This window comes from Mesoplodon mirus (genome assembly GCF_964341445.2).
Source record: "Mesoplodon mirus genome assembly, chromosome: 5".
NCBI lineage: Eukaryota > Metazoa > Chordata > Mammalia > Artiodactyla > Ziphiidae > Mesoplodon > Mesoplodon mirus.
Genome location: NC_138980.1, coordinates 26,326,456 through 26,350,309, shown reverse-complemented (window position 1 = coordinate 26,350,309; position 23,854 = coordinate 26,326,456). Strand labels below are relative to the sequence as shown.

At 42.6% G+C, this 23,854-nt stretch overlaps 1 long non-coding RNA gene across 1 annotated transcript in view; it reads left to right on the top strand.

Annotated features, from left to right (window-relative positions):
- The window catches only part of LOC309804622, a 61,638-nt gene that overhangs the window by 4,167 nt on the left and 33,617 nt on the right, over positions 1 to 23,854 (top strand). Inside the window, exon 4 of the long non-coding RNA XR_014294146.1 lies at positions 1,136 to 1,179. This is a non-coding gene — a long non-coding RNA (uncharacterized lncRNA). The remainder of the gene's footprint in view (positions 1 to 1,135; positions 1,180 to 23,854) is intronic.

Here is a 23,854-nt window from a genome sequence, read left to right as displayed (position 1 = left end):
CCTTTCAAATTGGGAAAAGACTGCCTTTTTCCAGCCTTCTCAATTACCAACTGGATCACCCAGCACATACACCTATCTGCTCTGACAATCCAAGGGAGACCCTTGGAACACACTTCGGCCTTCTGCGATGACACTTTTGGATGCAGTGTGTCCTGCATGTGGTGAACGGCATAATCTTCTAAATGTCCTCAGTAGGCCTAGGTGACTTTGGATGTTCCAAATGCCTAGAAATTCTCAAGGTAACTCTGCTTTATTTCAGGCTGGACCTAAAGTGCAGTTTCTGCGTCATTTAGAGAGACGTCGAGAAGGAGTCCCCCAACTGAATTGGAGCCCCGGTGGTTTCATTCAGGCCAGCATAGGTTTCCTCAACGTGGCAGACCCACATGGAACGAAAGCCTGCCATGAACCACGTTCCTAAGGTTGTTTCACAGCTGTGGAACATTAGCCATAGAGGACACATTAGTTCCCAGCCCTTCCAACTGCATAGTGAGGGATGTTTCCAGAGCTGTGTATCCCTTGATTGTGCTCAGAAGGCTTTGGGTACACAGCGCACTTCCTTGGAAAGAAGTGCCCACGTGAGAGTCTTGAGCGCTGTGAGGCCTACTAATGCTAAAGCCGTCCATTGACTAAGACTCCCTGGAAACTGGTGCACACCTATCTCTGGTAATGGGAAAATGTGCACCTTACCTCGAGACTAGAGGTCACATTTAGTTGGCACTTTAGCGACAGTATGCTCCTGGGCTGAGCTCCCAGGAAGGAATCGCAAGCACCTGGTTTCTTTTGGAAAAACTCACTGCTCCTCAGAGGCATCTGTGGAGTGAATAGTACCCTGGTGGTGAGGTTTTCAGGCGGCTTGGAAGCTGCAACCAAGTTGCTTTCCAAAGGGGGAAAGTCTGGCTTCTCCTACATTCTCCCATTGTGTACCTGACCCCACAGCGCATTTACCAGCACCCTCTGACTGACTATTGGAGACTTTCAGCCACACTGGGCGTTTCTGTGATCTCACTGCATTGGACGTGGGGTGTTTTGCGTGCCATGAATAGCATTACATGCTGAATGACTTAGTCAGGCTTAGGGGACTTTGGATCGTCTGAATACCTCACAATTGTACTGGTTTTTCTGTACTTTCTGTCAGGCTGGACCTACAGTGTACCTTGTGTCACAATAGAGAGATTATAGGTAAGAGTTCCCAGGATGCACATTAGGCTCAGGGATTCTTTCATTGCAGTTCAGAGGGCTTCCACAGAAGGAGAGCCACGTTGAATGTAATACTGGCAAAACTTTCTACTGGGGCTCCTCTACAGTTGTAGAAATGAAGCTATGCAAGCGAGAATCAGTTCATTGCCCTTCCCTCTGCATAGAAAGAGTTGACCCCAGCAGTCTGTTCTGTGCTCTATTGCTTGGAAAACAAAAAGGGGACTCACAGCGCACACGCTCTCCCACAGAAGGGAATTCATACGTGACTCTCTTAGGCCTATGGAAAGCCACAGAGGAGTTAAAGCACTCTATTGAGTCAGGGTTCATGGAGATGGCTGCACACCAAACTTTGCTGATGGGAAACACTGGGACCTACCCTGCGGCTAGGGGTCAGGTTTATTTTGCACTTTAGCCCGGGCAAGGGTGGGATGAGCTCTTAGAAAGACACTGGAGACCACAGGGTTTTGTAGGAGAAAACTCACTTTCTTCACTGAGGCATACCTAGAAATGACTAGAACATTGGTAACATCAATGTCTTTCAGTCAGCCTTGAAGCTGCCACTATGTACCTTTCAAATGGGGTAAAGACTGCCTTTTTCCAGCCTTCTCAATTACAAACTTGTCCACACAGCACATATACCTATCTTCCCTGACAAGCTAAAGGATACCGTTGGAACACAATTCGGCCTTCTGTGATGAAACTTTTGGATGCAGTGTGTTCTGCATGTGGTGAATGGCATAATCCTCTAAATGCCCTCAGTAGGCCTAGGTGACTTTGGATGTTCCAAATGCCTAACAATAATCAGGGTAAAATTCTACTTTATTTCGGGCTGGACCTAAAGTCTAGTTTCCACATCAATTAGAGAGACGTCGAGCAGAAATCCCCAAACTGAATTGGAACCCCGGTGGTATTTTTCAGGGCAGCTTCGGGAAATCATACACGACTCTCTTAGGCTTCCGAAAGCAGTAAAGGAGTTAAAGCACTCTATCGAGTCAGGGTTCATGGAGATGGCTTCACACCCAACTTTGCTGATGGGAAACAATTTGGCCTACCTTTAGGTTAGGGGTCACCTTTACTTCTCAGTTTAGCTACGGCAAGGACTTGAAAGTGAGGTAGAATTCCAGGAAACAGACATCAAGAGGTTGATTGGAATCGCCTTCAAAACACATGAAAATCGGCAGAACTTCCACAATGATGCACGTGGCCAAAGAGCGTGTATGCGAGTTTTCAAGGACATATTGAGGAAAAAACACATACACACTTTGTGGCCAACCAAGCAAGCAGGCAATGCAAATACACACTAAAAAGAAGTCTGACTTCCCACCGTTCAAAAGGTACATCGGAAAAAATTGTAAAAACCATAAAAGCAGGACAAGCCGTGGAGAACAGGGAGCCTTTTTATGCAGATGGGAGGGAGGAAAATTGCCAGCAGCCACTCCGGAGAAGTGCATGGTGTTTCCCAAAAACAAGTAAACAACTCAGTTACAGAGCCTTGGGCACTTTCACTCATGGACGTATACCATGGGAAACCTGAAAATCAAAAAGACACAGCCACCCCAATGCTAAGGGCTGCTCTGTTTACAAGCACCTCAACTTCAGAACAACTCAAATATTGCAGGAAAGACAAAAATGGATAAAGAAGTTGTGGTACTTTCGCACGATGGAATATCCCTCAGCCATGAAATCAATGTCATAAGGCCAGTAGAAGCATAATGGGTGGATTTAGGTCCGATGATTCTAAGTGAAATAAGGCACACAGAAAAAGAAACTTATCATAAGATATCACTTATGGAGGGAATGTAAAAAGGCTACACATGAACTATATTAGCAAACAGAATAGAGTCTCACATTTAGAAAACTCTCCTATGCCTGCTCAAGGGGAAAGGTGAGGTGGGGTGATGCATAAAACCAGAGTTTGATATTAGCACAGGTACCGTTCCATAAACCAAATATATAATAGACAATACCTATTCCATGCTCAGTGAACTGGACTCAACACCCCTTATTCCATGCAGAGGAATATATCTAACTGGCAAGAATCTTAAAACCTATGTACTTATATGTCTCCGTATGGGAATCAAGTGTGTGTATAGTGGCATAAATACGGCAGTGAAAATCAGCTCAACCCCAGTATAAAAATAAGTTTCAAAAACAAAACACAAAAACCGTGAAATTCTTACACAATTCGTTCAGGGGCTCTGATTAAACCTGGATTGAATGCATCTACACCCACACCTGGATGAGACAAAAGGCTCGACACTTGGGGCAGAGAGGATTGGTGAAGTTGGGTGAGCACATGTACACCTTTAAAGCAATAATGCGTGCCACCCATGCCATGAGTCCCTACTCTCCAGGTTTAAGGGAATGTTAGTACAGTTAAATCATGCATGGGAAACCCATAAGTTGGGACACCGTGTGATCGGGAAAGATTTCTAAAAGGCTCCTCATTTTTCCTCTCCTGGGGCTCGGGTTCAACATTCCAGGTGCTTTACTCTCAATCTCCCAACTTGGGGAGTCAGTGCCTATAACCTCCTGTTTCTCACAGTTTGCAACTTGTAATGAGGATGAAAGGGAAGAGAGGGAAACAAAGAGAGCCAAGCTGTTGGCATTTGGACGGGCACATATCACTCTAATTTCCCATCAGGAAGAAGAATTAACCAAACGCTCAGCCTGCCGCCCTGGAACCAGAATACGACCTGAAGCAATCATGTGGTTTTTCGGCCAGCTCACAAAAATGTGTGTTGACAAATGGAGCTCAGGGGCACAACCATTCAGAAAATAACAGAGTTATAAAGGACAACTCTCATCCAAAAATGTGTTCAGGGAAGGCAACCAGGAGGACTTGAAAGCAGGCAGAATGCCAGGAAACAGACTTCAACAGGTAGGTTGGAATCGCCTTTAAAGCACATGAAAATCAGCAGAGCTTCCACAAGGATGCAATTGGCCAAAGAGGGCGTATGCGTGTTTTCCAGAAAATATTGAAGAAAAAACTCATACACAATTTGTAGCCAACCAAGCCAGAAGGCAATGCATATACACAATAAATAGAAGTCTCACTTCCCGCCAGTCAAAAGGGACATCCGAAAAAATGGTAAAAACCAGAAAAGCAGAGCAGGTCTTGGAGAACAGGGAGCCTTCTTATGCAGATGTGGGAGGAAAATTGCCAGCAGCCACTCCAGAGAAGTGCATGGTGTTTCCCAAAAACAAGTAAACAACTCAGCTACAGAGCCTTGGGCACTTTCACTCATGGACGTATACCTTGAGAAACCTGAAAATAAACAAGACACAGCCACCCCAAAGTTAAGGGCTGCTCTGTTTACAAGCACCTCGACTTCAGAACAACTCAAATATTGCAGGAAAGACAAAAATGGATAAAAAAGTTGTGGTACTTTCGTACGATGGAATATCACTCAGCCATGAAATCAATGTCATAAGGCCAGTAGCAGCATAATGGGTGGATTTAGGTACGATGATTCTAAGTGAAATAAGTCACACAGAAAAAGAAACTTATCATAAGATATCACTTACGGAGGGAATGTAAAAAGACTACACATGAACTAAATTAGAAAACAGAACAGAGTCTCACATTTAGAAAACACTCCTATGCCTGCTCAAGGGGAAAGGTGAGGTGGGGTGATGCATAAAACCAGAGTTTGATATTAGCACAGGTACAGTTCCATAAACTAAATATGTAATAGACAAGACCTATTCCATGCTCAGTGACCTGGATTCAACACCCCTTATTCCACGCAGAGGAATATATCTGACTAGGAAGAATCTTAAAACCTATGTACTGATATGTTTCTGTAAGGGAATCAATTGTGCCTAGAGCGGCATAAACACAGCAGTGAAAATCAGCTCAACCCCATTATAAAAATAAATTTCAAAAACAAAACACAAAAACAGCGAAATTCTTACACAATTCATTCAGGGTTTCTGATGCAACATGGATTGACCCCATCTACAGCCACACCTGGATGAGACAAAAGGCTGGACACTTAGGGCTGAGAGGATTGGTGAGGCTGGGTGAGCAAATTTACACCTTTAAAGCAATAATGCGTGCCACCCATGCCATGGGTCCCTACTCTCCAGGTTTAAGGGAATGTTAGCACAGTTAAATCATGCATGGGAAACCCACAGGATGGGACACTGTGTGATCGGGAAAGATTTCTAAAAGCCTCCTCATTTTTCCTCTCCTGGGGCTCGGGTTCGACATTCCAGTCGCTTTACACTCAATCTCCCAACTGGGGAGTCAGTGCTTTAACCTCCTGTTTTGCAACGTTGGCAACTTGTTATGAGGATGAAAGGGAAGAGGGGGAACCAATGAGAGCCAAGCTGTAGGCATTTGGACAGGCACATGTCACTCTAAATTCCGACAGGAAGAAGAATTAACCAGAGGCTCAGCCTGCCGGCCCAGAACCAGAATAGGGCCTGAAGCAATCCTGCGGTTTTGCGGCCAGCTCACAAAACTGTGTGTTGACAAATGGAGCTCAGGGGCAAAACAATTCAGAAACATGCAGAGTTATAAGGGACAACTATCATCCAAAAATCTGTTGAGGGAAGGCTACCAGGAGGACTTGAAAGCGAGGCAGAATTCCCGGAAACAGACTTCAAGAGGTAGATTGGAATCAACTTTAAAGCACATAAAAATCGGCAGAGCTTCCACAATGATGCACTCAGCCAAAGAGGGCGTATGCATGTTTTCCAGAACATATTGAGGAAAAAACGCATACACACTTTTTGGCGAACCAAGCCAGCAGGCAATGCAAATACAGACTTAAAAGGAGTCTCACTTCCCACCGGTCAAAAGGGACATCCGAAAAAATTGTAAAAACCAGAAAAGCAGGACAGGCCCTGGAGAACAGGGAGCCTTATTATGCAGATGGGATGGAGTAAAATTGCCAGCAGCCACTCCGGAGAAGTGCATGGTGTTTCCCAAAAACAAGTAAACAACTCAGCTACAGAGCCTTGGGCACTTTCACTCATGGACGTATACCTTGGGAAACCTGAAAATCAACAAGACACAGCCACCCCAATGCTAAGGGCTGCTCTGTTTACAAGCACCTCGACTTCAGAACACCTCAAATATCGCAGGAAAGACAAAAATGGATAAAGAAATTGTGGTACTTTCGCACGATGGAATATCCCTCAGCCATGAAATCAATGTCATAAGGCCAGTAGCAGCATAATGGGTGGATTTAGGTAAGATGATTCTAAGTGAAATAAGTCACACAGAAAAAGAATCTTATCTTAAAATATCACTTAGGAAGGGAATGTAAAAAGGCTACACATGAACTAAATTAGAAAACAGAACAGAGTCTCACATTTAGAAAACACTCCTATGCCTGCTCAAGGGGAAAGGTGAGGTGGGGTGATGCATAAAACCAGAGTTTGATATTAGCACTGGTACCATTCCATAAACCAAATATGTAATAGACAAGACTTACTCCTTGCTCAGTGAACTGAACTCAACACACCATATTCAACGCAGAGGAATATATCCGACTAGTAATAATCTTAAAACCTATGCACTGATATGTCTCCATAAGGGAATCAAGTGTGCTAGAACAGCATAAACACGGCATTGAAAATCAGCTCAACCCATTTATAAAAGTAAATTTCAAAAACAAAGCACAAAAACAGCGAAATTCTTACACAATTCGTTCATGGGCTCTGATGCAACCTGGATTGACCCCATCTACAGCCACACCTGGATGAGACAAAAGTCTGGACACTTGGGGCTGAGAGTATTGGTGAGGTTGGGTGAGCAACTGTACACCTTTAAAGCAATAATGCATGCCATCCATGCCATGGGTCTCTACTCTCCATGTTTAAGGGAATAATAGTACAGTTAAATCATGCATGGGAAACCCACAGGATGGGACACCGTGTGATCAGGATAGATTTCTAAAACCCTTCTCATTTTTCCCCTCCTGGTGCTCGGGTTCGACATTCCAGTCGCTTTATTCTCAATCTCCCAACTTGGGGAGTCAGTGCCTTTAACCTCCTGTTTCACAAGGTTGGCAACTTGTGCAGAGGATGAAAGGGAAGAGGGGGAACCAATGAGAGCCAAGCTGTAGGCATTTGGACGGGCACATGTCACTCTAATTTCCGACAGGAAGAAGAATTAACCAGAGGCTCAGCCTGCCGGCCCAGAACCAGAATAGGGCCTGAAGCAATCCTGCTGTTTTGTGGCCAGCTCACAAAAATGTGTGTTGACAAATGGAGCTCAGGGGCAAAAGAATTCAGAAACATGCAGAGTTATAAGGGACAACTATCACCCAAAAATCTGTTGAGGGAAGGCAACTAGGAGGACTTGAGAGCGAGGAAGAATTCCATTAACAGCCTTCAAGAGGTAGATTGGAATCGCCTTTAAAGCACATGAAAATCAGCAGAGCTTCCACAATGATGCACTCGGCCAAAGAGGGCGTATGCGTGTTTTCCAGAACATATTGAGGAAAAAACGAGTACACACTTTGTGGCCAGCCAAGCAAAGGGGCAATGCAAATACACACTAAAAAGAAGTCTGACTTCCCACCGTTCAAAAGGGACATCCGAAAAAATTGTAAAAACCAGAGAAGCAGGACAGGCCCTGGAGAACAGGGAGCCTTCTTATGCAGATGGGAGGGAGGAAAATTGCCAGCAGCCATTCCGGAGAAGTGCATGGTGTTTCCCAAAAACAAGTAAACAACTCAGCTACAGAGCCTTGGGCACTTTCACTCATGGATGTATACCTTGGGAAACCTGAAAATCAACAAGACACAGCCACCCCAATGCTAAGGGCTGTTCTGTTTACAAGCACCTCGACTTCAGAACACCTCAAATATCGCAGGAAAGACAAAAATGGATAAAGAAGTTGTAGTACTTTCGTACGATGGAATATCCCTCAGCCATGAAATCAATGTCATAAGGCCAGTAGTAGCATAATGGGTGGACTTAGGTACGATGATTCTAAGTGAAATAAGTCACACAGAAAAAGAATCTTATCATAAGATATAACTTATGAAGGGAACGTAAAAAGGCTACACTTGAACTAAATTAGAAAACAGAACAGAGTCTAACATTTAGAAAACACTTTTATGGCTGCTCAAGGGGAAAGGTGAGGTGGGGTGATGCATAAAACCAGAGTTTGATAGTAGCACACGTACCGTTCCATAAAACAAATATGTAATAGACAAGACCTACTCCTTGCTCAGTGAACTGGACTCAACACACTCTATTCCACGCAGAGGAATATATCTGACTAGTAAGAATCTTAAAACCTATGGACTGATATGTCTCCATAGGGGAATCAAGTGTGCCTAGAGCGGCATAAACACGGCAGTGAGAATCAGCTCAACCCCATTATAAAAATAAATTTCAAAAACAAAACACAGGGTTTCCCTGGTGGTGCAGTGGTTGAGAGTCCGCCTGCCGATGCAGGGGACACGGGTTCGTGCCCCGGTCTGGGAAGATCCCACATGCCGCGGAGCGGCTGGGCCCGTGAGCCATGGCCGCTGGGCCTGCGCGTCCGGAGCCTGTGCTCCGCAAAGGGAGAGGCCACAACAGTGAGAGGCCCGCATACCACAAAAAAAAAAAAAAAAAAACACACAAAAGCAACGAAATTCTTACACAATTTGCTCAGAGACTCTGATGCAACCTGGATTGACCCCATCTACAGCCACACCTGGATGAGACAAATGGCTGGACACTTGGGGCTGAGAGGATTGGTGAGGTTGGGTGAGCAAATATACACCTTTAAAGCAATAATGCGTGCCACCCATGCCATGGGTCCCTACTCTCCAGGTTTAAGGGAATGTTAGCACAGTTAAATCATGCATGGGAAACCCACAGGATGGGACACTGTGTGATCGGGAAAGATTTCTAAAAGGCTCCTCATTTTTCCTCTCCTGGTGCTCGGGTTCGACATTCCAGGCACTTTACTCTCAATCTCCCAACTTGGGGAGTCAGTACCTTTAACCTCCTGTTTCGCACAGTTTGCAACTTGTGCAGAGGATGAAAGGGAAGAGGGGGAACCAATGAGAGCCAAGCTGTAGGCATTTGGACGGGCACATGTCACTCTAATTTCCCGTCAGGAAGAAGAATTAATCAAAGGCTCCGCCTGCTGCCCCGGAACTGGAATAGGGCCTGAAGCAATCCTGCAGTTTTGCGGCCAGCTCACAAAACTGTGTGTTGACAAATGGAGCTCAGGGGCACAACAATTCAGAAAGTTGCAGAGTTATAAAGGACAGCTATCATCCAAGAACCTGTTGAGGGAAGGCAACCAGGAGGACTTGAAAGCGAGGCAGAATTCCAGGAAACAGGCTTCAAAATGTAGATTGGAATCGCCTTTCAAGCACATGAAAATCGGCAGAATTTCCACAATAATGCACTTGGCCAAAGAGGGCGTATGCGTGTTTTCCAGAACATATTGAGGAAAAAACGCATACACAATTTGTGGACAGCCAAGCAAGCGGGCAATGCAAATACAAACTAAAATGGAGCCTCACTTCCCACCGTTCAAAAGGGACATCCGAAAAAATTGTAAAAACCACAAAAGCAGGACAGTCCAAGGAGAACAGGTAGCCTTCTTATGCACATGGGAGGGAGGAAAATTGCCAGCTGCCACTCCGGAGAAGGGCATGGTGTTTCCCAAAAACAACTAAATAACTCAGCTACAGAGCCTAGGGCACTTTCACTCATGGATGTATACCTTGGGAAACCTGAAAATCAACAAGACACAACCACCCCAAAATTAAGGGCTGCTCTGTTTACAAGCACCTCGACTTCAGAACACCTCAAATATTGCAGGAAAGACAAAAATGGATAAAGAAGTTGTGGTACTTTCGTATGATGGAATATCTCTCAGCCATGAAATGAATGTCATAAGGCCAGTAGCAGCATAATGGGTGGATTTAGGTACGATGATTCTAAGTGAAATAAGTCACACAGAAAAAGAATCTTATCATAAGATATCACTTATGAAGGGAAGGTAAAAATGCTACACATGAACTAAATTAGAAAACAGAACACAGTCTCACAGTTAGAAAACACTCTTATGCCTGCTCAAGCGGTAAGGTGAGGTGGGGTGATGCATAAAACCAGAGTTTGATATTAGCACACGTACCGTTCCATAAACCAAGTATGTAATAGACAAGACCTACTCCTTGCTCAGTGAAGTGGACTCAACACCCCCGATTCCGTGCAGAGGAATATATCTGAGTAGTAAGAATCTTAAAACCTATGTAATGATATGTCTCTGTAAGGGAATCAAGTGTGCCTAGAGAGGCATAAACACGGCAGTGAAAATCAGCTCAATCCGATTATAAAAATAAATTTCAAAAACAAAACGGAAAAACAGCGAAATACTTACACAATTCGTTCAGGGGCTCTGATGCAACCTGGATTGACAACATCTAAACCCACACCTGGATGAGACAATAGGCTGGACACTTCGGGCTGAGAGGATTGGGGAGGCTGGGTGAGCAAATGTACACCCTGAAAGAAATATTGCGTACCACCAATGCCATGGGTCCCCCCTCTCCAGGTTTAAGGAAATGTTAGTACAGTTAAATCATGCATGGGAAATCCACAGGAAGGGACAGCGTGTGATCGGGAAAGATTTCTAAAACGCTCTTCATTTTTCCTCTCCTGGTGCTCGGGTTCGACATTCCAGGTGCTTTACTCTCAATCTCCCAACTTGGGGAGTCAGTACCTTTAACCTCCTGTTTGGCACAATTTGCAATGTGAGGAGGATGAAAGAGAAGAAGGAGAACAACTGGGAGCCAAGCTGTAGGCATTTGGATGGGCACATGTCACTCTAATTTCCCGTCAGGAAGAAGAATTAATCAAAGTCTCAGCCTTCCACCCCGGAACCAGAATAGTGCCTAAAGTAATCCTGTGGTTTTTCGGCCAGCTCACAAAAATGTGTGTTGACAAATGGAGCTCAGGGTCAGAACAATTCAGAAACTTGCAGAGTTATAAAGGACAACTATCATCCAAAAATCTGTTGAGGGAGGGCAAGCAGGAGGACTTGAAAGTGAGGCAGCTTCACTCAACAACCAGCAAGCTACAATGCTGGACACCCTATGCCAAAAAACTAGCAAGACAGGAAGACAACCCCAGCAGAGAGGCTGCCTAAAGTCATAATAAGGCCACAGACACCCCAAATTACACCACCAGACGTGGACCTGCCCACCAGAAAGACAAGATCCAGCCTCATTCACCAGAACACAGGCACTAGTCCCCTCCATCAGGAATCCTACGCAACCCACTGAACCAACCTTAGCCACTGAGGACAGACACCAAAAACAACGGGAACTACGAACCTGCAGCCTGCAAAAAGGAGACCCCAAACACAGTAAGATAAGCAAAATGAGAAGACAGAAAAACACACAGCAGGTGAAGGAGCAAGATAAAAACCCACCAGACCTAAGAAATGAAGAGGAAATAGGCAGTCTACTTGAAAAAGAATTCAGAATAATGATAGTAAAGATGATACAAAATCTTGGAAACAGAATAGACAAAATGCAAGAAACATTTAACAAGGATCTAGAAAAACAAAAGATGAATCAAGTAACGATGAGCAACACAATAAATTTGATTAAAAATACTCTAGATGGGATCAATAGCAGAATAACTGAGGCAGAAGAACGGATAAGTGATGTGGAAGATAAACTAGTGGAAATAACTGCTGCAGGGCAGAATAAACAAAAAACAATGAAAAGAAATGAGAACAGTCTCAGAGACTTCTGGGACAACATTAAATGCACCAACATCCGAATTATAGGGGTTCCAGAAGAAGAAGAGAAAAAGAAAGGGAATGAGAAGATATTTGAAGAGATTATAGTTGAAAACTTCCCTAATATGGGAAAGGAAATAGTTAATCAAATCCAGGAGGCACAGAGAGTCCCATACAGAATAAATCCAAGGAGAAATATGCCAAGACACATATTAATCAAACGGTCAAAAATTAAAAACAAAGAAAACATATTAAAAGCAGCAAGGGAAAAACAACAAATAACACACAAGGGAATCCCCATAAGGTTATCAGCTGATCTTTCAGCAGAAACACTACAAAGCAGAAGTGAGTGGGAGGACATATTTAAAGTGATGAAGGAGAAAAACCTGCAACCAAGATTACTCTACCCAGCAAGGATCTCATTCAGATTTGATGGAGAAATTAAAAACGTTACAGACAAGCCAAAGCTGAGAGAGTTCAGCACCACCAAACCAGCTTTACAACAAATGTTAAAGGAACTTCTCTAGGCAAGAAACACAACAGAAGGAAAATACCTACAACAATGAACCCAAAACAATTAAGAAAATAGAGATGCATTCAACCTGCCTTGAAACCAGGATCTCCTGATGAAGATTCCTATTAGAAGATGAGTAAGACAGCATTCAACTTCAAAATCTTAGAAAGGTCTTGGAACATTCCCTTTGATAGCCAGAGGTAAACTCTGTCACAGGACAGACTAATGTGACTAGAAATTAAACCTTGACCCATAGGGTTAAAAAAAACCCATCACTAAGAGAAATTCTTGAGCTTATCTTACAGAACTGCAGATAAGGAAGCAGGTTGTAAAAAATCACCTCCTCTTATAACATGACAAAATTGACTGAAACCAGTTGGAAAGAGTATGGCAGATTGGAGTTTGTGGAAAATAGACTTGCTTGTCCAATGCATGACCTTTTGACATCACAGCCCATATTTCCCCCACATGTTTCATACCAGCTCTCCAGGAATTTGCACATGCTAGCCATGGAAAACTATGAAGCCCTACACATAAGAATCCATCACTCCCTTAAACTTTATAACCAACCACTTTTTCCCCCTTTCTGCTCCAAAACCTGAACCTGTAGATATCAACCTCAACTTGCTTTTGGAAAGACAGATTTGAGCCTTGCCCCCTGCCTCCTTGCAATAAAGCTTTTCTCAAAAGCTGGTGCCATAGCATTGGCTTCTATGTGCATCAGGCATCAAGCCCTTTGCTCAGGCATCAAGTCCTTTGCTCCATAACAGAAGTATCTGCCCTTCCAGAGGAGGGAAAAGCTGAGATGGAAGACCAGGGATAGAGTGGCGGAGTGTCCTTAGGAATCTGTGCCCTTCTCTCCAGGATCCCCCTTCAGGGTGTTTTCATTCTGGAAAAGTGGAGCTGGACAGGAGCCTCCTCAGTTCCACCTCCTGGAGCTTCCATTGTTCTGCTTCCCATGCTCCCTTCTGCCCTCAGTGCTGACTCCAATCTCCCAGAATCCCCAGTACTGCTCCCTCTAGAGGCTGTGGGCACTAAGTGTCTACCACTGCCCCAGACCCCAACTTGTCTCTGTTCTTGACTTTTCCTCTCCCTGCCACCCTCTTCCCAGAGCATGAGTCCAGCTACAAAAGGCTGATCACTCAAACCATCAAAGCTTGCCCCTTCCAGCTGCAACTTCAAGGTGGCCTCTGAGTGGCCGTGTCCATGGGTGGGGACAGGCAGCTCTGGCTTTGTTTTTCCCCCTGTCCTTTTCACTCTCGCCCTCCTTTTAGTCCTGTTGTCTCTATTTTCTTCCCTAGAAATTCTCCATTTTTATCCATTTCAAGATGCTTTTAAAATGTGTTTGTTCCACGTGTTTATGGAAAGGGGGGATTGAGGTCCCAGAATGGACCTCTTCCCTCCTCATGTCCTTCTAGGAAAGCACTTCCACCTGGGAACAGGGCTCTTGCCCTAGCAGGAAATTCTGCACCTCCTTTGAAAGAGTGAGAGTGGAAGGAGGAGCTCTGAGGGGGTGGGGTGTATGCAAATGAACAGGGAGCCACTTTGCAGGATTTTTTATATTTTACTTTTATTTTTTAATTTTTATTTATCTATTTATTATATTTTGAAATATAGTTGATTAACAATGTTGCATTAGATTCAGTTATACATATACATGTATCTATTCTTTTTCAAATTCTTTTCCTTTTATGTTGTTACAGAATATTGAGCAGACTTCACTGTGTTATACAGTAGGTCCTTGTTGGTTATCTATTTTAAATATAGTAGTGTGTATATGTCAAGCCCAAACTCCCAATTTATCCCTCCCCCTTTGGTAACCATAACTTTGTTTTCTAAGTCTGTGACTCTATTTCTGTTTTGTAAATAAGTTCATTTGCATCCATTTTTTTAGATTCTGCATATGAGCAATATCCTATGATATTTGTCATTCTCTGACTTACTTCACTTACTATGATGATCTCCTGTTCCATCCATGTTGCTGCAAATGGCATTATTTCGAATTTTTAATGGCTGAGTAATATTCCATTGTATATATGTACCACATCTTCTTTATCCATTTATCTGTCAAGGGACATTTAGGTTGCTTCCATGTCTTGGCTATTGTAAACAGCATTGCAATGAACATTGGGGTGCATGTATTCTTCTGAACCATGGTTTTCTCTGGATATATGCCTAGGAGTGGGATGTTTGGATCATATGGTAGCTCTACTTTTAAATTTTTAAGGAACCTTCTCCATAGTGGCTGTTCCAATTTACATTCCCACCAACAGCATAGGGAGGGTTCCCTTTTCTCCACACAGTCTCCAGCATGTATTGTTTGTAGACTTTTTGATGATGCCCATTTTGATTGGTTTGAGGTGATGTCTCATTACAGTTTTGATTTACATTTATCTAATAATTAGAAATGTTGAACACATTTTCATGTGCCTCTTGGCACATATGTCTTCTTTGGAGAAATGTCTATTTAGGTCTTCTGCCCATTTTTTCATTGGGTTGTTTGTTTTTTGATATGAGCTACATGAGCTGTTTGATCAATGGAACAGGATAGAAGGCCCAGAAATAAAATCAAGAACCTGTGGTCAATTAATCTACAACAAAGCAGGCAAGACTATACAATGGAGAAAAGACAGTCTCTTCAATGAATGGTGCTGGCAAAACTGGACAGATATATGTAAAAGAATGAAATTAGAACATTATTTAACACCATATACAAAAATGAACTCCAAATCGATTAAAGACCTAAATGTAAGACCTGATACTATAAACCTCTTAGAGGAAAACATAGGCAGAACACTTTTTGACATAAATCACAGCAATATCTTTTTTGATCCATCTCCCAGAGTAATGGAAATAAAACAAAAATAAACAAATGGGACCTAATTAAACTCAAAAGCCTTTGTACAGCAAAGGAAACCATAAACAAAATGAAAACACAACCCACAGAATGGGAGAAAATATTTGCAAACGATGTGACCGACAAGAGTAATCTCCAAAATTTACAAATGGTTTGCGGGATTGATGCCTCTCCCAGTCCTGCCTAGTGATGCACCAGGGGAACCCAGTGGTCTCCCAGATCAGGGAGGAGGAAGATAGAAAGGACCCCAAGCCCCCAGCCTCCAGCCCCCTCCTCCTGTTAAGACCCAGGCTTGAGGTGGGGGTATGACTCTGTACTATAGGGCACCCTGTCAGCTCCTTCAGTTCCTTCTGTCTCCCAGTTCCTCTGTCTTGCATCCCCCTTCTATGCTCCTGTTGGGGCCTGAGGCAGACCATCCCAAAATGTGCCAAAAAGGCATATTGATTATTTTGAATTAAAGTTACTTGAGAAACAGCCTGTGGGTGGTTAAAAAACCACTCCGACACCCCCTTTCCTCCTGAAAGCAGGAGATAAATCACCCATGTGAAAGTATCTACCCTGTACCAGGAGGATTGAAAGCATCCGTATCACCAGAGTTAAGGAATTCTAGACTTTGAAAGATGTACAAACAAACTTTGTTACTTCTTCAGTAGTCTGTTACCCCAAACACAAGCCCCTTTGCTTTGTTAAATTTTCACAAATTGTTTGTCTAAAATGATCTGTAAACAAACAGCCTATTTTGGTCCCTTTGGTCCACTCATAGAGTGGAGTCCCATTTCTATGAGACCTCTGTGCTTATGAATTAAATGGTTTTTTTCTCCTGTTAATCTATCTTGTGGCAATTCAATTGTTATAAGTAATCAAAAGAACCCAAAAGGGGCAGGAGGAAAATTTCCCCATCCTTATACTCCCTTTGATTTCTTTCTGGCTCATTTTGGCCCCCTTCTTTCTTGAAAAATTCAACCCTTCCTCTCTTGGATTTCCCACGCCCAGAGAAACAGATATGCTCCAGTTTTAATGACTAACTCATAGAAGCAGCTCTTGTCCACAGCACACCCTGACCTGATCCCTTGAGTCAGGCTCATTTGGGACTCCAGAAGGTTGGACCTTGGACTTATGACTCAGGCCATAAGTCAATGAGAGCTCAGAGTCAGAGCCCTGCTCCAGGGTCACACCAGGAGACTGTCCTTCTCCCTCATCCTGTGATGACCCAAGAGCCTGTCATCTCTGTCTGAAACCCCTTAGGTCCTCACTTCTGGGGGTGGGGCCACAAGGACCCTCTGGAGAGGCTAGCGTGGGAGGTGGAGCCACCTATTCCCAAGTCCCCTTCCTCTCTGCAGATGCGGATCTTGGAGCAGTTCCTGGGCACACCAAGTCCTTTAAAATTTAGGAGTGAATGGGTTCCACTCTTCCCAACCCTCACCCTCATAGCTACTTAAAAGACTACATCAAATGTGGAGAAGTTTAAGGTCATAAAATCTATTTCAGGTGATGATGCAAGAAAATGGGATATCTCACATGTCCCAGGAGGAAACATCTTTCAGTCCATTTTGGAAAACAATTTGGCAATGATGTCCAATAGCATTAAAATATATCTATTCCTAGACCCAACAATCTCATTCATGGATATCCATTCCGAGAAAGTATTCACTAAGATCACATACAAAGATGATATTGCAAAATTTTTCCTGTTGAGGGGCTGATGAATATGACAGAGTAGGAGGACAGGGAGTTCACCTCTCCCCACAAATACATCAAGAGTACATCTACAAGTGGAACAATTCTTGCAGCGCACCTGCTGAACACTAGCCGAGAACTTCAGACACCTAAAAGGACAAGAAAGATCCCCACATAACTGGGTAGGATGAAAGAAAGAAAAAGAAAAAAGAAAAACGGAAGCACCCGTTGGGGGATGCTGAAGGAGAAGAGAGGTTCCCGCACCTAGGGAAGTCCTCCTCAAAAGTGGGGAGATCAGCTGGGACAGCAGGGAAATTTCAGGAGCTCAGAGGAGAGTGCAGCAACTGACATATGGCAGGCAAGACAAAGTAAGACTCAAACAGATGGTCTGTGCCACAGCTCTGCATGCCCCAGCCACTGGTGTGGACAGGGGCTGGGTGTTGGAACGTGGAGTTTGGATAGCAGACCAGGAAGAGGACTGGTTTGGCTGTGAGGAGACAGCCTGAGGGGACCAGAGTGTGGGGCTCTGCAAACAGGAATGCTTGTGGAAGAAGTCTGGTCTGTCATAGAAGCAAAGCACCATTGTTGAGTGGTGCACAAAGGATGGGGCCGTCATTGCAGACACATTCTCCATGCCCTGGCCCCTGCCTCTGGGGACACTATAAGGGGTTCCCACCTGAGCAGCCTCAGGCACCCCTGTCAGTCTTTGCTCTCACCCCCTCCTGCCTGACCAGGCTTGCCTGACCCAGTGAGTTGCTGCCTCAGCCCCTTCCCACCTGGCTAGGCTCCAGCTTTAGCAGCTCTAATTTAACAGCTGTGGGCTTTGTGGGCACATCCATGTGGAGGTTGGGCCAAGCCAGAGTCTGAGATACCTCTAAGGTACCCACAGCAGGCCCAGCTGCATGATTACTGTAGTCCTGGGACCTGGCTTCAGTGGATCTGTGCTGATGACATGGTGAAAACAATGCCTGAGAGAGAGCAGGGCCAGTTGCTGGCATACTAACAGTTAAGGCGGGGCCAAGAACAGTGCCAACAATGGTATAATTTGTGAGCCTGCCCAATGGGTGAAAGGTGAAACAACAGAGGACGCTCACAAGTGAGCAGCTCTAGGGGGCGAATACTCACTCAGTGGCTTCTCTCCCAGTGGGAGTACTCCAATCCTGCCTACCTCACACCGAAGATCAGAAACATGCTCAGAAATAGATCTGGGGAGCTCTACTCCAACAACTAAAGAGCAGACCCTGCCCCTGACAGAGCAGTGAAAACCACAGAGCAAAGGGAAGGTCCCATTCAATATCCAGTGCAGACTCTGGTCACCACAACATCAGTCACACCTCCTATCAAGGGGTTAACGGCCAGCATACAGTAAAGAAAGAGGTGGCAGACATCCATACTACAAGCAGCCCTCACAACACACACACACAAAAAAGTAAATCCACTCAGGCTACATAGGGACGTTCCCACATAAAAAAGCCCTTCAGGACAGTCCGAGAGTCTGGCATCAGAGTCTGGAAGAAACCCCAGAGCGTTTGGCTTTGAAGGCCATTAAGGCTTGAGTGCAGGAGCTCCACACGGCTGGGGGAAACAGAGACTCCACTTTTGGAGGGCACACACAAGGTCTCACATGCACTGGAACCCAGCACAATGTACCTTGATAAGAACCTGGGACAGACCTACCTAGGGGTCTTAGAGGGTCTCCTGAGGATGTAGCTCACAGTGGGGACAAGGAAACTGGTGGCAGAGGCCCCAGGGAATATTGATTGCGTGAGATCTCCCAGAGGTCCCCATTTCAGCACCAAGACCTGGCACTACCCAAGAGCCCTCAGGCTCCAATGCTGGAACACCTCAGGCCTAACAACCAGCAAGATAAGAACACAGAACCGTCCATCAACTGGCTACCTAAAGTTGTACTGAGCTTGCAGCCACCTCAAAACACAGCCAGGATACAGACCTGCCCACTAGAGGGACAAGACCCAACTCCACAGACCAGAGGGCAAGCACCTGTCCCTCCCAGCAGGAAGCCTACACAAGCCCATGGGTCAACCTCACCCACCAGAAGCAAGAGGAACTACGATCCTGCAGCCTACGGGAAGGAGACCATAAAGACAGAAAGTGAGACAAAATAAGATGACAGAGAAATATGTTGCAGACAAAGGAACAAGATAAAACTGCAGAAGAACAACTAAATGAAGAGGAGCTAGGCAATCTACCTGGAAAAGAGTTCAGAGTAATGATAGTAAAGATGATTCAAAAATCTCGAGAAAGAATGCCAGCACAGACCAAGAAGATACAAAAAATGTTTAATAAAGAACTAGAAGACTTAAGAAGAAACATAGATGAATAACACAACAACTAAAATGAAAAATACACTAGAAGGAATCAATAGCAAAATAACTGAGGCAGAAGAACAAAAAAGAGATCTGGAAGACAGAGTAGTGGAAATCACTGCCACCAAACAGAATAAAGGAAAAAAAGAATGAAAAGAAATGAGGACAGTCTCAGAGAGCTCTGGGACAACATTAAATGCACTAGCATTCACATTATAGGGGTTCCAGAAGGAGAAGGCAAAGAGAAAGGGCCTGAGAAAATATTTGAAGGGATTATAGATGAAAACTTCCTTAACATGAGAAAGGAAATACTCACTCAAGTCCAGGAAGTGCACAGAGTCCCATACCAAATAAGTTCAAGGAGGAACGCACCAAGACACATATTAACCAAACACTGACCAAAATTAAATACAAAGAAAAAATATTAAGAGCAACAAGGGAAAAGCAAAAAATACATACAAGGGAATCCCCATAAGGTTATCAGCTGGTTTTTCGGCAGTAACTCTGCAGGTCAGAAGGCACGATATATTAAAAGTGATGAAAGGGGAAAACCTACAGCCAAGAATATGCGACCCAACAAGGCTCTCGTTCAGATTCGATGGGGAAATCAGAAGTTTTATAGACAAGCACAATGTCAGAGAATTCAGCACTACCAAACCAGCCTTACAACAAATGCTGAAGGAACTTCTTTAGGTGGTAAAAAAAAAAAAAAAGTGGCCACAACTAGAAACAATAAAATCACAAATAAGAATGCTCACTGGTAAAGGCAAACATACAGTAAAAGTAGGAAATCATCCACACAGAAATATGATATCAAAACAAGCAACCATTAGGAGAGTACAAATGCAGTAAATGGGAAATGTATTTCAAATTAAGAGACCAACAAATTAAAACAACCTTGTATATATATATATAGAGAGAGAGAGATAGAGAGAGACAGAGTGAGAGAGAGAGAGAGAGAGAGAGAGAGACTGCTATGTCAAAACCTCATGGGAACTGCAAACCAGAAAACTACAATAGATAAACACACACCAAAAAAAGAAAAAGCAACCCAAAACAGAACACTAAAAATAGTCATCAAATCACATGAGAAGAGAACAAAAGGGGAAGAAAAGAAAAAAGACCTCCAGAAGCAAATCCAAAATAATTAATAAAATGGCAGTAAGAACATATATATCAACAATTACCTTAAATGTAAATGGATTCAATGCTCCAACCAAAAGACATAGACTGGATGATTGGATACAAAAACAAGACCCATATATATGCTGTCTACCAAAGACCTGCTTCAGATTTAGGGACACATAAAATCTGAAAGTGAGGGGATAGAAAAAGGTATTCCATGCAAAAGAAAATCAAAAGAAAACTGGATAGCAGTACTCATATCAGACAAAATAGACTTTAAAATAAAGACTGTTATAAGAGATAAGGAAGGGCACTACATAATGATCAAGAGATCAATCCAAGAAGAAGATATAACAATTGTAAATATATGTTCACCCAACATAGGAGCCCCTCAATATATAACACAAATTCTAACAGACTTAAAAGGGGAAATCAACAGTAACAATATTGTGGGACTTTATCACCCCACTTACAACAATGGACAAATCATTCAGGCAGAAAATCAATGAGGAAACACAGGCTTTAAATAACACATTTCACCAGATGAATTTAACTAATATTTATAGAACATTCCACCCAAAAGCAGCAGAATACACTTTCTTCTCAAGTGCACATGGAGCATTCCCCCAGATAGATCACATCTTGGACCACAAATCAAGCCTTGGTAAATTAAAGAAAATTGAAATCATGTCAAGCATCTTTTCCAACTACAACACTATAAGATTAGAAATGAACTACAAGAAAAAACCTGTGAAAAACACAAACACATGGAGGCTAAACAGTATGTTACTAAATAAACAAAGGATCAGTGAAGAAATCAAGGAGGAAATTAAAAAATACCTAGAGACAAATGAAAATGAAAACATGATGATCCAAACCTTCTGGAACAAAGCAAAAGCAGTTCTAAGAGGGAAGTTTATAGCAATACAATCTTACGTCAGGAAACAAGAAAAATCTCAAACAACCTAATGTCACAGCTAAAGCAACTAGAGAAAGAGGAACAAACAAAACCCAAAGTTAGTAGGAAGAAAGAAATCATAAAGATCAGAGCAGAAATAAATGAAATAGAGATGAAGAAAACAATAGAAAAGATCAATGAAACTAAAAGCTGGTTCTTTGAAAAGATAAAAAATTGATAAACCTTTCACCAAACTCATCCAGAAAAAGAAAAAAAGGAAGAGGGCTCAAATCAATAAAATTAGAAATGAAAAAGGAGGAGTTACAATGGACACCACAGAAATACAAAGGATTATAAGAGACTACTACAAGTAACTATATGCCAATGAAATAGGCAACCTAGAAGAAATGGACAAATTCTCAGAAAGGTACAATCAACACTGAACCAGGAAGAAACAGAAAATATGAACAGACCAATCACACATACTAAAATCAAAACTGTGATTTTAAAACTTCCCACAAAAAAAGTCCAGGACTAGATGGCTTCACAGGCGAATTCTATCAAATATTTAGAGAAGAGCTAACACCCATACTTCCGAAACTCTTGCAAAAAAATTCAGAGGAAGGAATACTCCTAAGTTCATTCTATGAGGCCATCACCACCCTGATTCCAAAACCAGACAAAGATACCACAGAAAAAGAAAATTACAAGCCAATATCAATGACCAACATAGTTGCAAAACCCCTCAAAACATACAAGCAAACTGAATACAACAATACATTGAAAGGTTCACACACCCTGCAAGTGAGATGTATCCCAGGGATACAAGGATTTTTCAATATCCACAAATCAATCAGTGTGATACACCACATTAACAACTGAAGTTAAAAAACCATATTATCATCTCAATAGATGTAGAAAAAAGCTTTTCAAAAATTCATCGCCCATTTATGATAAAAACTCTCCAGGAAGTGGGCATAGAGGGAACCTATCTCAACATAATAAAGCTTATATGTGACAAACACACAGCTAACATCATTCTCAACAATGAAAAACTGAAAGCATTTCCTCTAGGATCAGGAACAAGACAAAGATGTCCACTCTCGCCACTTTTATTCAACATAGTTTTGGAAGTTCTAGCCATGGCAATCAGAGAAGGAAAAGAAATAAAAGGAATCCAAATTGTAAAAGAAGAATTACAACTATCACTATTTGAAGATGATATGACACTATACATAGAAAATCCTAAAGATGCTACCAGAAAACAACTAGAGCTTGTCAATGAATTGGGTAAAGTTGCAGGATACAAAACTAATTCACAGAAATGACTTGCATTCCTATAAACTAACAATGAAAAGTCTGAAAGGGAAATTAGGGTAACAATCCCATTTTCCATCACATCGAAAAGAATAAGATACCTAGAAGTAAACCTACCTAATGAGGCAAAAGACCCGTACTCTGAAAGCTATAAGATGCTGATGAAAGAAATCAAAGATGACACAAAGAGATGGAAAGATATACCATGTTCGTGGATTGGAAGAATCAATACAGTGAAAATGACTATACTACCCAAAGCAATCTACAGATTCAATGCAATTCCTATCCAATTACCAATGGCATTTTTCACAGAACTGGAGCAAAAATTTTCACAATTTTTATGGAAACACAAAAGACCCCAAATAGCAAAAGTCATCATGAGAAAGAAAAATGGAGTTGGAGGAATCAGGCTCCCTGACTTCAGACTATACTACAAAGCTACAGTAATCAAAACAGTATAGTGCTGACACAAAAACAGAGATATAGCTCAATGGAACAAGATAGAAAGTCCAGAGATAAACCCATGCACCTATGGTCACCTAATCTATGACAAAGGAGGCAAGAATATATAATGGAGAAAAGACAGTCTCTTCAATAAGCTGTGCTGGGAAAACTGGACAGCTACATGTAAAAGAATGAAATTAGAACACTCTCTAACACCATACACAAAAATAAACTCAAAATGGATTAAAGACCTAAATGTAAGACCAGATACTCTAAAACTCTTAGAAAAGGCATAAAATAGGCAGAACACTCTCTGACATAAATTACAGCAATATCTTTTTTTTGAGCAATATCTTTTTAAATCTACCTCCTAGAGTAATGTAAATAAAAACAGAAATAAAACATGGGACCTAATTATACTTAAAAGCTTTTGCACAGCAAAGGAAAACATAAACAAAACAAAAATACAGCCCTCAGAATGGTAGGAAATATTTGCAAATGAAGCAAATGACAAGAGTTTAATCTCCAAAATATACAAACTGCTCATGTAGCTCAATACCAAAAAACAAACCCAATCAAAAAATGGGCAGGAGATCTAAATAGACATTTCTCCAAAGAAGACATACAGATGACCAACAAACAGATGAAAAGATGCTCAACATCACTAATTATTAGAGAAATGCAAGTCAAAACTACAATGAGGTATCACATTACACCAGTCAGAATGGCCATTCATCAAAAATTCTACAAACAATAAATGCTGGAGAGGATGTGGAGA